Genomic DNA, 9,128 nt, shown 5'->3' on the forward strand with positions numbered 1-9,128 from the left:
ACAGTAAGAAAGTACGAAGCTCAGTTAACCCTTATTATTGTATCCAATAATTTTCACACATAGTACAATAGAAAAAACCATTCACAAAATGTGCTTAACATTTAGGGTAAACATTATCACCATGTGTTGGCAAAATCGACAAACTTAAATTAAAAATTAAAAATCAAACTATAAAATGAAGTTGTCAACCGCTAACAAAAGCGTTCATTCTTGACAAGGTTCGTAGCAAGACAATTTTACAGAAAAAGTATGAGCCATGAAAATAAAACTAAAATGACCATGAACAATGGACCTCAGTTCTTATATTAATTGTAATAACATCGGTTCCTAAAATAAGTCGCAACAAAATCACATAAATTCACAAGAACTGGTCAACATAGTCAAACCCTATCCCTATCCCAAATATGGAAGTCAGAAAGGTAAGCTTAAGTGTATCTCGTTGTAGAACCCTCAAGGTTTTTTCTGAAAGTACCCGGTAAACAAAGTGCTTTTCAGTCTCCTTGTATGTACTGGAGATGCATAGAGTCTAATTTACCATGAAAGTTGGAGAGTTATACTTGCATCACAACAATACAGGGAAACAGATTAAGAAGATGTCACAATAAAATAAGTTTGGGGAAAGTTCGAATAAAACACACTTAGGTTACTTAAAGGAAAGGGTGAATGAATTCTCCTTTGAAACAGCTGGAACCTGTAGACAAGGCAAAACCCATGTTAGACTCAAATACACAAAATGCGATGAAGAAAAAACTAGCAAGCTTCATGATCGAACAGATTACCTGTAGAGAAGCGGTGTCGTGAATCCCCTTCAAATATTTGTGATTTTGTAACCTAGTGACAAATTAAACCTCAGGAAAACTTACAGAGGTAAAAAGAAACCCTCAAATTAAGCAGCCCCAATAGTGAAGAGCTTACCCACAGATGAATTCGTGCATGTGGCACCGAGGTTGAAGCATTAGTTCGCTTAGTGAAGGCTAAACTGACCCTGGTTGCAGAGCGACGCCATACCCCGGAGCCACAACCAATTGAAAACTCAAATGAGGGTTTGGGAGGGGTAAAACCCTAACTACCATTCCTAGCAACAAAACTGTCAATCCAAAAGACTAATCAATGATGTAGAAGAAGCCAAGTGTCCAATGCATGACCGCTGGAAGGAAATTCCCAAAAATTCCAAGTGGACCACGTAAATGTATGAAAAAAAATCAAGTCATATTGTTGATGCCCAATATACATAATATCAACTATACAGACGGTAAACTGTAAACCAAAGTGTCATATAAAATTTAAGGGCTCGAATAATGATATACAAATTAATAATTACGTCGTAAGGCGTTCCCTTTGAAATCAACTCCCTAAACTGCGACTCTACACTGCGACTCTACACAGTTTGACACCATTGGATCAATTGTTAGACGATTCAAATATTTTCACTCATTCGATTTCACCATGGACTCCTACTTGAATTATCAACTACCTAACTGTCAACCGCTGAATTGTTAGTCGATTTCTTTATTTCCACGGTCTACCTTCCTTCTGCTTGAACTGGGAGGTCATTGATCATCCTCGTCAAGCTCGGCACGCAGGTGGACTAGACAGTCTCCACGCTCTTCGACTACATGAAGAATGGCAGTTGCATCATCGACGGGGGGCAAGGCAGGTCGCTGGGAAGGAGTTCCTAGTGCCCAAATCCTAAATTTTGCTCATCTCTTACCGTAATGAACAATTTATTTTATTTGCTCATCTCTTACCGTAATGAAGAAATTCTTTTATGCCTAATCATTCGTCTCATTTTTATCATTTTTTACCATGGCAGTGGATGACTACGACTTTTTCTTTGCCATTTCAACTTATTGGGCTCTTGAGCTTCTTGGTAGTACCACGGGAAAGGGGCAGAAACTATTAGATCCAACTCCTAAAAGGTTGACGAAGCCATTGGAAAATGTTACAACAGAACCCAATCAGGGCATACAAACCATATAAAAACCAACGGCCACGATAGTCGGACAACAGCATCTCCACAAAATTAACTGTCAAGATTTCAGCTTTGAAGCACAATATTCTCGAATGCATATGCTCGGGTTTTGGGGGGTTTATGCTCTTCATTCCAGCTCTGTCATTCTCCACCCATTGTTGCATTTAGATCACCTAACAATCCATTCAGGTTGTGGACTCGCAACAATGGTTAAGAGACCTGGTTTGTTCTCTGACATTGGCAAGAAAATCCAAGGTCTATTTTAGAAGGATTTCCTCGTTGATCAAAATTTTAATCTAACACCTATACTCCCACCGGATTGGTCTTTAAATCCATTGGTACCAAGAAATGGGAGTTTTTCTTGGTGATCTCATGACAGAGTTGAAGAATAAAAATTTTACAACTGATATTAAAGTGGACACAAGCTCCAATTTATTTGCAATTGTGACAATAGATGAACCCAGAGGAGGATTGAAAGTTATTCTTAGCCAGATATATGTGCAACAACTAGCGTGTTTCTTGATAATGTCTTAATTTGAAGTCCTGGTTAATGGATTAGAGTAACAATGTAGTGATTAACTATTACCTCAATGAAAATATATAATCCCATAGATGTCATCCCTCATTGTGCATAGCTCGTATTTAAAAAAAATTGTTTTTATCATACAACCATGTTTGCTTCGGAAATGTTGTTTTACATAATGGACTATGTATAAATGTTCTTTTGGTTCAAATATGTTTTTACAAAACGGACTATATACAAATGTGCTTCTGGAAAGATATAAATATAAGAAATATAGTGACTCATTTATCTTTGTTTTTACAGCATTTGCAACCGTCTTCTTTGAACATAACTGTTACTATTTTTTTAAGTTGGTTTGATCCACTGGATTTTGAACTTTGAATCATGGTAATCACCAATTAAATCGCAATTGATTCTCTCGTTTTTTCTTATTTTAGACAATGCGAAACGGTTGGGATTGGGATGGGTTTAAGGATTTGTAATATTTGTATTTAATTTTTTCAAATCAACTCGGCGAAGAAATTGAATGCTTCCTCGGAGATATATGTTTATTCATTTTACTGATGCACCTTTTACGTTGGATTTCGGGGAATTCTTATTTAGAAAATACTTGTATCTTTCGAACAAATTGCTCTCAGGCCCATCCTTAGGGTTCTTATTTATATTATTACTTTATAGTTATTATTCATTTTAAGAGCTCATGGTTTTGGCAACCAGAGTACTGACACAGAGTACAGAATGCTTCCAAGAATTCGTTGGGAGTAGGAGGTCCGAGTTCTTGGCAGAGAGATAAATTTGATGTGGAAATTCTCTAATCAAAACTAATTTGGAACAACGAATTTTATAATATTAAATTCAAACTGAATGGTGTAAACTCGTTGCAGAGAAATTTAAAGTGGGGACTCTATAATAAAATTTACTATTTTTTTAAAGGAGTCATCTATCGAGGTGGAGGAATTGCCAGGATGGTTAAAAGTGGCGAAAAAGTTTCAAAAAATCTTGTAAAGGCAGTGTTTGAATCATGTTTTTGATGATGGAAATGGATCCAACACCATCAAAAACATCTAGAACATCTAACATTTTGAAGTTTAACAACTATAACTTGGATTTACAAAAATCCTTACCATATTTTCTCTAAATATGATCAGAATTTCCATAACTTTCTGGACAACTCTTCCACCTCTTTAAACTTTTTTAAATCTCTACAACCATTAAATCTGTATAACTTTTTTAAATCTTTACAACCATTAAATCTGTATAACTTTTTTAAATTTTTACAACCATTAAGTCAATCGTTCATCATTTATATTTTAGTCTGTTCCGACATATAGTTTTAATTTTTGTTCTTTCTTTTGTAGGCTAGTAGGAGTAACGTTGGTTAGATTCTTACAGTAAACTATGTTGAATATAATGGAGTTCAATGCATGAGTTCATATACTTGCAGAATAAGAAAGGAAAAAGGGGAAGAAACAATAAGACCTTTCCATTAAAAATTGGAGGTATCCTACTCACAATAATGTTTGAAACAATCCTCTTTTGCGGCATTTAATCAAAATCTTTCTAGGTATGTCAATTGGGTTGTTAAATTATTGGCCTTTTCCGAAGATGGGACATTAATGAAATATTTAGTGGATTAGTAAGTACTTAAAGTGGCAAGGCCATTAAAAGTGGTTTTTTTTTTCATTTCAATGATGGAGAATCAAGATTAAGGTTGCGGAAATCCATGTGGATGGAGAAAATTAGGGATATTGAGCGTGGGGAGGTGACTAGTGAGTAACAGGGTCACTGGAAGTCAATGGGTGGAAGAAAAAATATTTGATAGAGAAAATTTTAATTATTGTTTGAGCTTGAAATTTTTTATAAAAATTAATAACTATTTTATTTTAATGATTATATTAATTTGATAATTGAAAATAAATAAATAAATATAATTAGATTATTTAAGTCTAATTAAATTAAGGAAGATTTAAAAATTAATAACTATTTTATTTTAATGGTTATATCAATTTGATAATGGAAAACAAATAAAAATATAACTAGATTATTTAAGTCTAATTAAATTAAGGAATATTTTGATATTTAAATTTGACACATGTAAAATTAAATTAAATTTTGAAATAAATTAGAATAATTCAATATTTATTTGAATGATTATATCAATTTGATAATTGAAAAAAATAAATTATAACTACATTATTTAAATGTAATTGAATTAAGGAAGATTCTGATATTTAAATTTGAGAAGTAGATAATTTGACTATGCATTAAAGTTTAAAGCAATTCCAATAATATAGCTCTTTTGATACCTTTCTTCCTATGGTAAGAATAAGTCTTACTGATGACAATCATTCTCTCAAATAATTTCAACATTTACGAACCACTTACATAATATGATTATGTAATTAATTTCAACATCTGCCAACTATTTAGACAATATAATTATGTATTAAAGTTTAAAACGTAAAAGAGAATTAAATATTTATATGAATGTTATATGAATATAATGTTAGGTTTTATGTTCAAATCTCATTGGGAGGAGTTAAATATGGAAGTCCCTTTGGAGGAATTAAACTATCCCAAGGAGAATCCAAGCTTGACAAGTCTCTCACAATCCTAGTGATAACATCCCACTAGTGGACAATATGTTCTTACATCCAATAGATGGGTTGGCCTAGGTCTAAGCTTAGCCTAGTTACAAAATCAAAATCAAAATCAAAATAAGAATAAAAAATAGAATAAATGAAATGTTGTAGAGTGATTATGATGATAAATGTGTTTATTATTATTATGACAATGGTGTATAATATTTAAATATATTATTTTATTAGAGACATTAATGTATATATAATATAATATTGTTAATTTTATAAAAAAAATTATATGTATTTTTTATTTAAAAAGATCATAATGTGTTTTCATTACTTTAATGTGAGTTTAATATGTGAATTTATTTTATTCATTTTAATAGATCGTATTAGATTTTTCAAAAATAAAAAAATGTTTAGATCTCTGTGTAAAGTAATGATGTATATAATGTATAATCAAATTTGATTTTACCAAACAAATTGATATAAGGGGTGTTTGATAGTGACTTTGGACTATAAATAGACATAGTCATATGAAGTTGGAATTACACATTGATTTATGATCTAAGCACTTAGAGTTGAATAGTCAAAATTATACATCTAGATCTTCTAGCTTGATTTAAAGATGAGTATTGTGTCTTTTTAATAGTTGGTTTCCCTCCTAATATTCTAATTTCTTTTCACTATAAGTATTGTGTTTTATTTGTTATGTAATTGATTATGGTTGTGGCAGTAAATTGAATGGTACATTGATGTTTTTAATTTACCACTATTATATGTTGTTACAATCACTTTTACCCCAATTCTTATTTTCATTAGAAATATTTTAAACAATTTAATCTTCCAATGATAAATAACAATTGTAGATAGAATAGTAAATGCAAAAAACAATAAGAGACATGAATTCACACCACACAAGAGCTTTTGTAATTTTTGTATGAATATTTCTTTGTCTTTCTCTTAGAATTTGTGTTTTAAGTGCGATCTATATTTATTAAGAACAATTTATATTTGAATACTTTCAATTTTATCATTTCAAAGTTGTTTGGTTCAATTTGGAATTATAATTATTTTTCAAATAAAGTCTTAGGTAAATACAATATATATGATTGATTTATGTTTATTTGAATTTTGAATTCCAAATTAAATTATAATTTTAGTTTTATTATAAAAATTAAATTTAATTTCATCCAATTTTGAAAAATTTAAAGTAATATAAATAGTTGTTGTAAGACCCTCCTCCCATATCTACCCAAGCAACTAGCCAACCGGGGTGAACATGCGATGAGAGGCCACTATGGATAAGATTCAACCTCCTTGGTGACTTTAAGGAAATGGAATCAAAAAAGCAATAAACTAAATAAGATCATAACCAGAACCCTATTAGCCATGACAAGCGTTTCGTCAAACATATCATCGATATGTAATCTATAGGTGTAAATAACAAAATTAAGTGTAGGGATCTCATACTTATCTGAGAACCGCTATGTACCATTGTTTCCTCATGCCATTTGTTGCATTATCCTCCATTAAGTCATAGACACATTATCCATTTACATACAAGTAAAAACATGTTGAGAGGCATACATAGCTATTGTCATAAAATGTGCTTATAACCAACATAATAGGAAAAAAAATACCATAAACATATCAGCCATCAAATCCATAAATACATGAGTACCTTTACACATGAAAATCAAGGGAATAGATTTCTCATTAATGAATGTAATGAACCAACAGGTGATGGCACTACCATGTTCCACCCGACCGTAGAATGGTTGAGCCAAATCTCTCTTCAGCCATTTACCCCCATGCCATATTCCACAAGCATGAATGTGGGATCTCATAGAACACACCAATCAAAACTCATCTAGGGCTTCCAGAGGCCATCCACCTCATGGTCAGACATCACCAAAAAAAACCATCATTAGATTGGTCTCCATCCAAGCCTTTCACAGCTTCTAGAGCATTTGTCCAACCAAGGCTTTTAGAACTAGTAACTCAACCCACATCTTATACAGGGATTCCAAAGTGTTTTTCCAACCAAGGCTTCCAGGACTAGTAACTCAACGCACCAAGGGCTTCCAGAGGGTTTGTCCAACCAGGGCTTCCAGGACTACTAACTCAACCCAAGTTTTTACAGGGCTTCTAGAGCGTTTGTTCAATCATGGCTTCCAGGAATAATAACTCAACCCAATGTAAGGAAACATGAGAACCAACCAAAACAAAACAATGAAAGTAAATCCACAATCACCATGGCTATCCAGGAAATGGCAAGGCTAGGAAATCCATTATCGATCTAGGCAATCCTTCGTGCCAATGACACATCACAACTAAGAAACCACATGCATGTGTCATGCATGCCAAAATAGTGAAGAAATTATACATGAAACTCGATACCTGTAAGCAAAAATGATGTAGTTGTTGATGTTGATGCCTTCTTACGCTTTCCTGCTCTTCCTTTTCCTTCTTTCTCCAAGAATCCAAGTATGCCACACCCACCAAGAGTGCTCCAAGAAAACTCTAGTCTCCAAGAGTATGAGAGAGACAGAATAATGAGGGAGCTCCAAAACTGAATTGACAAAAAGTTCACACTCAAAGGAAGAAGCTTGTTGACTAATCCTCAGAAGCCTTTTTATTAATGAGACCTCTATTTTCTTCATTTTCCATTATTTTCCTTCATTTTCCTCCTCACATGCAACATGTGACCTTTCACTTCCTTTTTCTCCTAATTTCCATTACATTCCATCATTTTCCTCCTCACATGAAGCATGTGACCTTTCACCTCCTTTTTCTCCTAATTTCCATTATTTTCCATTGTTTTCCTCCTCACATGCAACATGTGACCTTTCACCTCCTTTTTCTCCTAATTTCCATTATTTTCATAAATAAATGTGCCAAAATACATTTTTGCCTCTTTAATGCCTTTGCCAATTTCCTTAACCATAAACAACCAAATGAACAACCACTAGGATGTCCTTCCCACCATTTAGCTTGGAATACATGTCCCATCATCCGTGGTATTTATATATTTTTACATGAAATTTTCACCAGGGTTGTTACAGAACCCTCCCCCTTGGGGGAACACCATCCTTGGTGTTTAATGACACCTATAACCAACATGATTGTTGAAAACAAAACATACTGCCCATGGAGGTTTATAACACATCTCGTTGCATTATTTACAATGAATGACCTGCTCAAAAGTAAAACATCATGATAACATGACCAGATAAAAACCATATAGCATATTGGAGCTTTATAACACAACTCATTATGGTATTTACAATGATATACACATATACACCTATGCACATTTTCTTAACCAACAAATAAAGGATATGATTCTCGTATCATTCAACAAGGGAATCTAGAGGCTCACACCTCCACCCTCAAAGTAATACCAAGATTCACGTCCTTCCTAGGAAGTCCAGAATCCACTGCAAAGTCAAATCTACATCCAATGTCCAGCACTATAATCCTGCACCACTTGTCCTCTCAATGAATAGTTACCAACTCATTGTTCCAGGGCGCACTCCCAATGTGCATCTGATTCCATCTGGCAATGCTAATGACCAAAACAAATCAATCCCTGACCTTCCCTTCTCTGCTATACAGTCCCTCGAGAAATCTAGTTAATCCCTTACGTGCAATCACTCACCTTCCAATTTCTGTTGGAAACCCCATCTTGGGCAATCCATCCGTCAGTAAGGTTTCCTCGCATCAGAAGATACAAAAACCAAGGCATATTCCTACCTCAAAACATCATACCGGTCATAGCATGCTCATGGCAATCAATGGACACTATTGGGTACTAGTGTCCCACAATGGCCCTACTCTTGAATACTTTACGAGCATGTTCTTGCATGTTCCAATTTCTTTTGTTGTTGTTGCCAATTCTTGTAGTTGATTTTAACCACCCAACCAATAACTCAACCCAAACTGTTACAGGGCTTCCAGGACATTTGTTCAACCAGGGCTTCTGGAACTAATAACTCAACCCAATCTAAGGAAACATGAGAACCAACCAAAACAAAACGATGAAGTT

At 33.6% G+C, this 9,128-nt stretch overlaps 1 long non-coding RNA gene across 1 annotated transcript; it reads right to left on the minus strand.

Annotated features, from left to right (window-relative positions):
- Positions 1–227: 227 nt before the first annotated feature.
- On the minus strand, positions 228–1,020 carry LOC149140705 (uncharacterized). The gene is made up of 3 exons (XR_016264001.1): positions 916–1,020; positions 780–831; positions 228–691 (listed from the first exon to the last, which is right to left on the minus strand). It is a non-coding gene; the product is annotated as an uncharacterized LOC149140705 (long non-coding RNA).
- Positions 1,021–9,128: the final 8,108 nt, after the last annotated feature.

Source organism: Pinus tabuliformis, chromosome X, assembly GCF_031772625.1.
Source record: "Pinus tabuliformis cultivar Carrire ecotype Pingquan chromosome X, CPIR1, whole genome shotgun sequence".
Lineage (NCBI taxonomy): Eukaryota > Viridiplantae > Streptophyta > Pinopsida > Pinales > Pinaceae > Pinus > Pinus tabuliformis.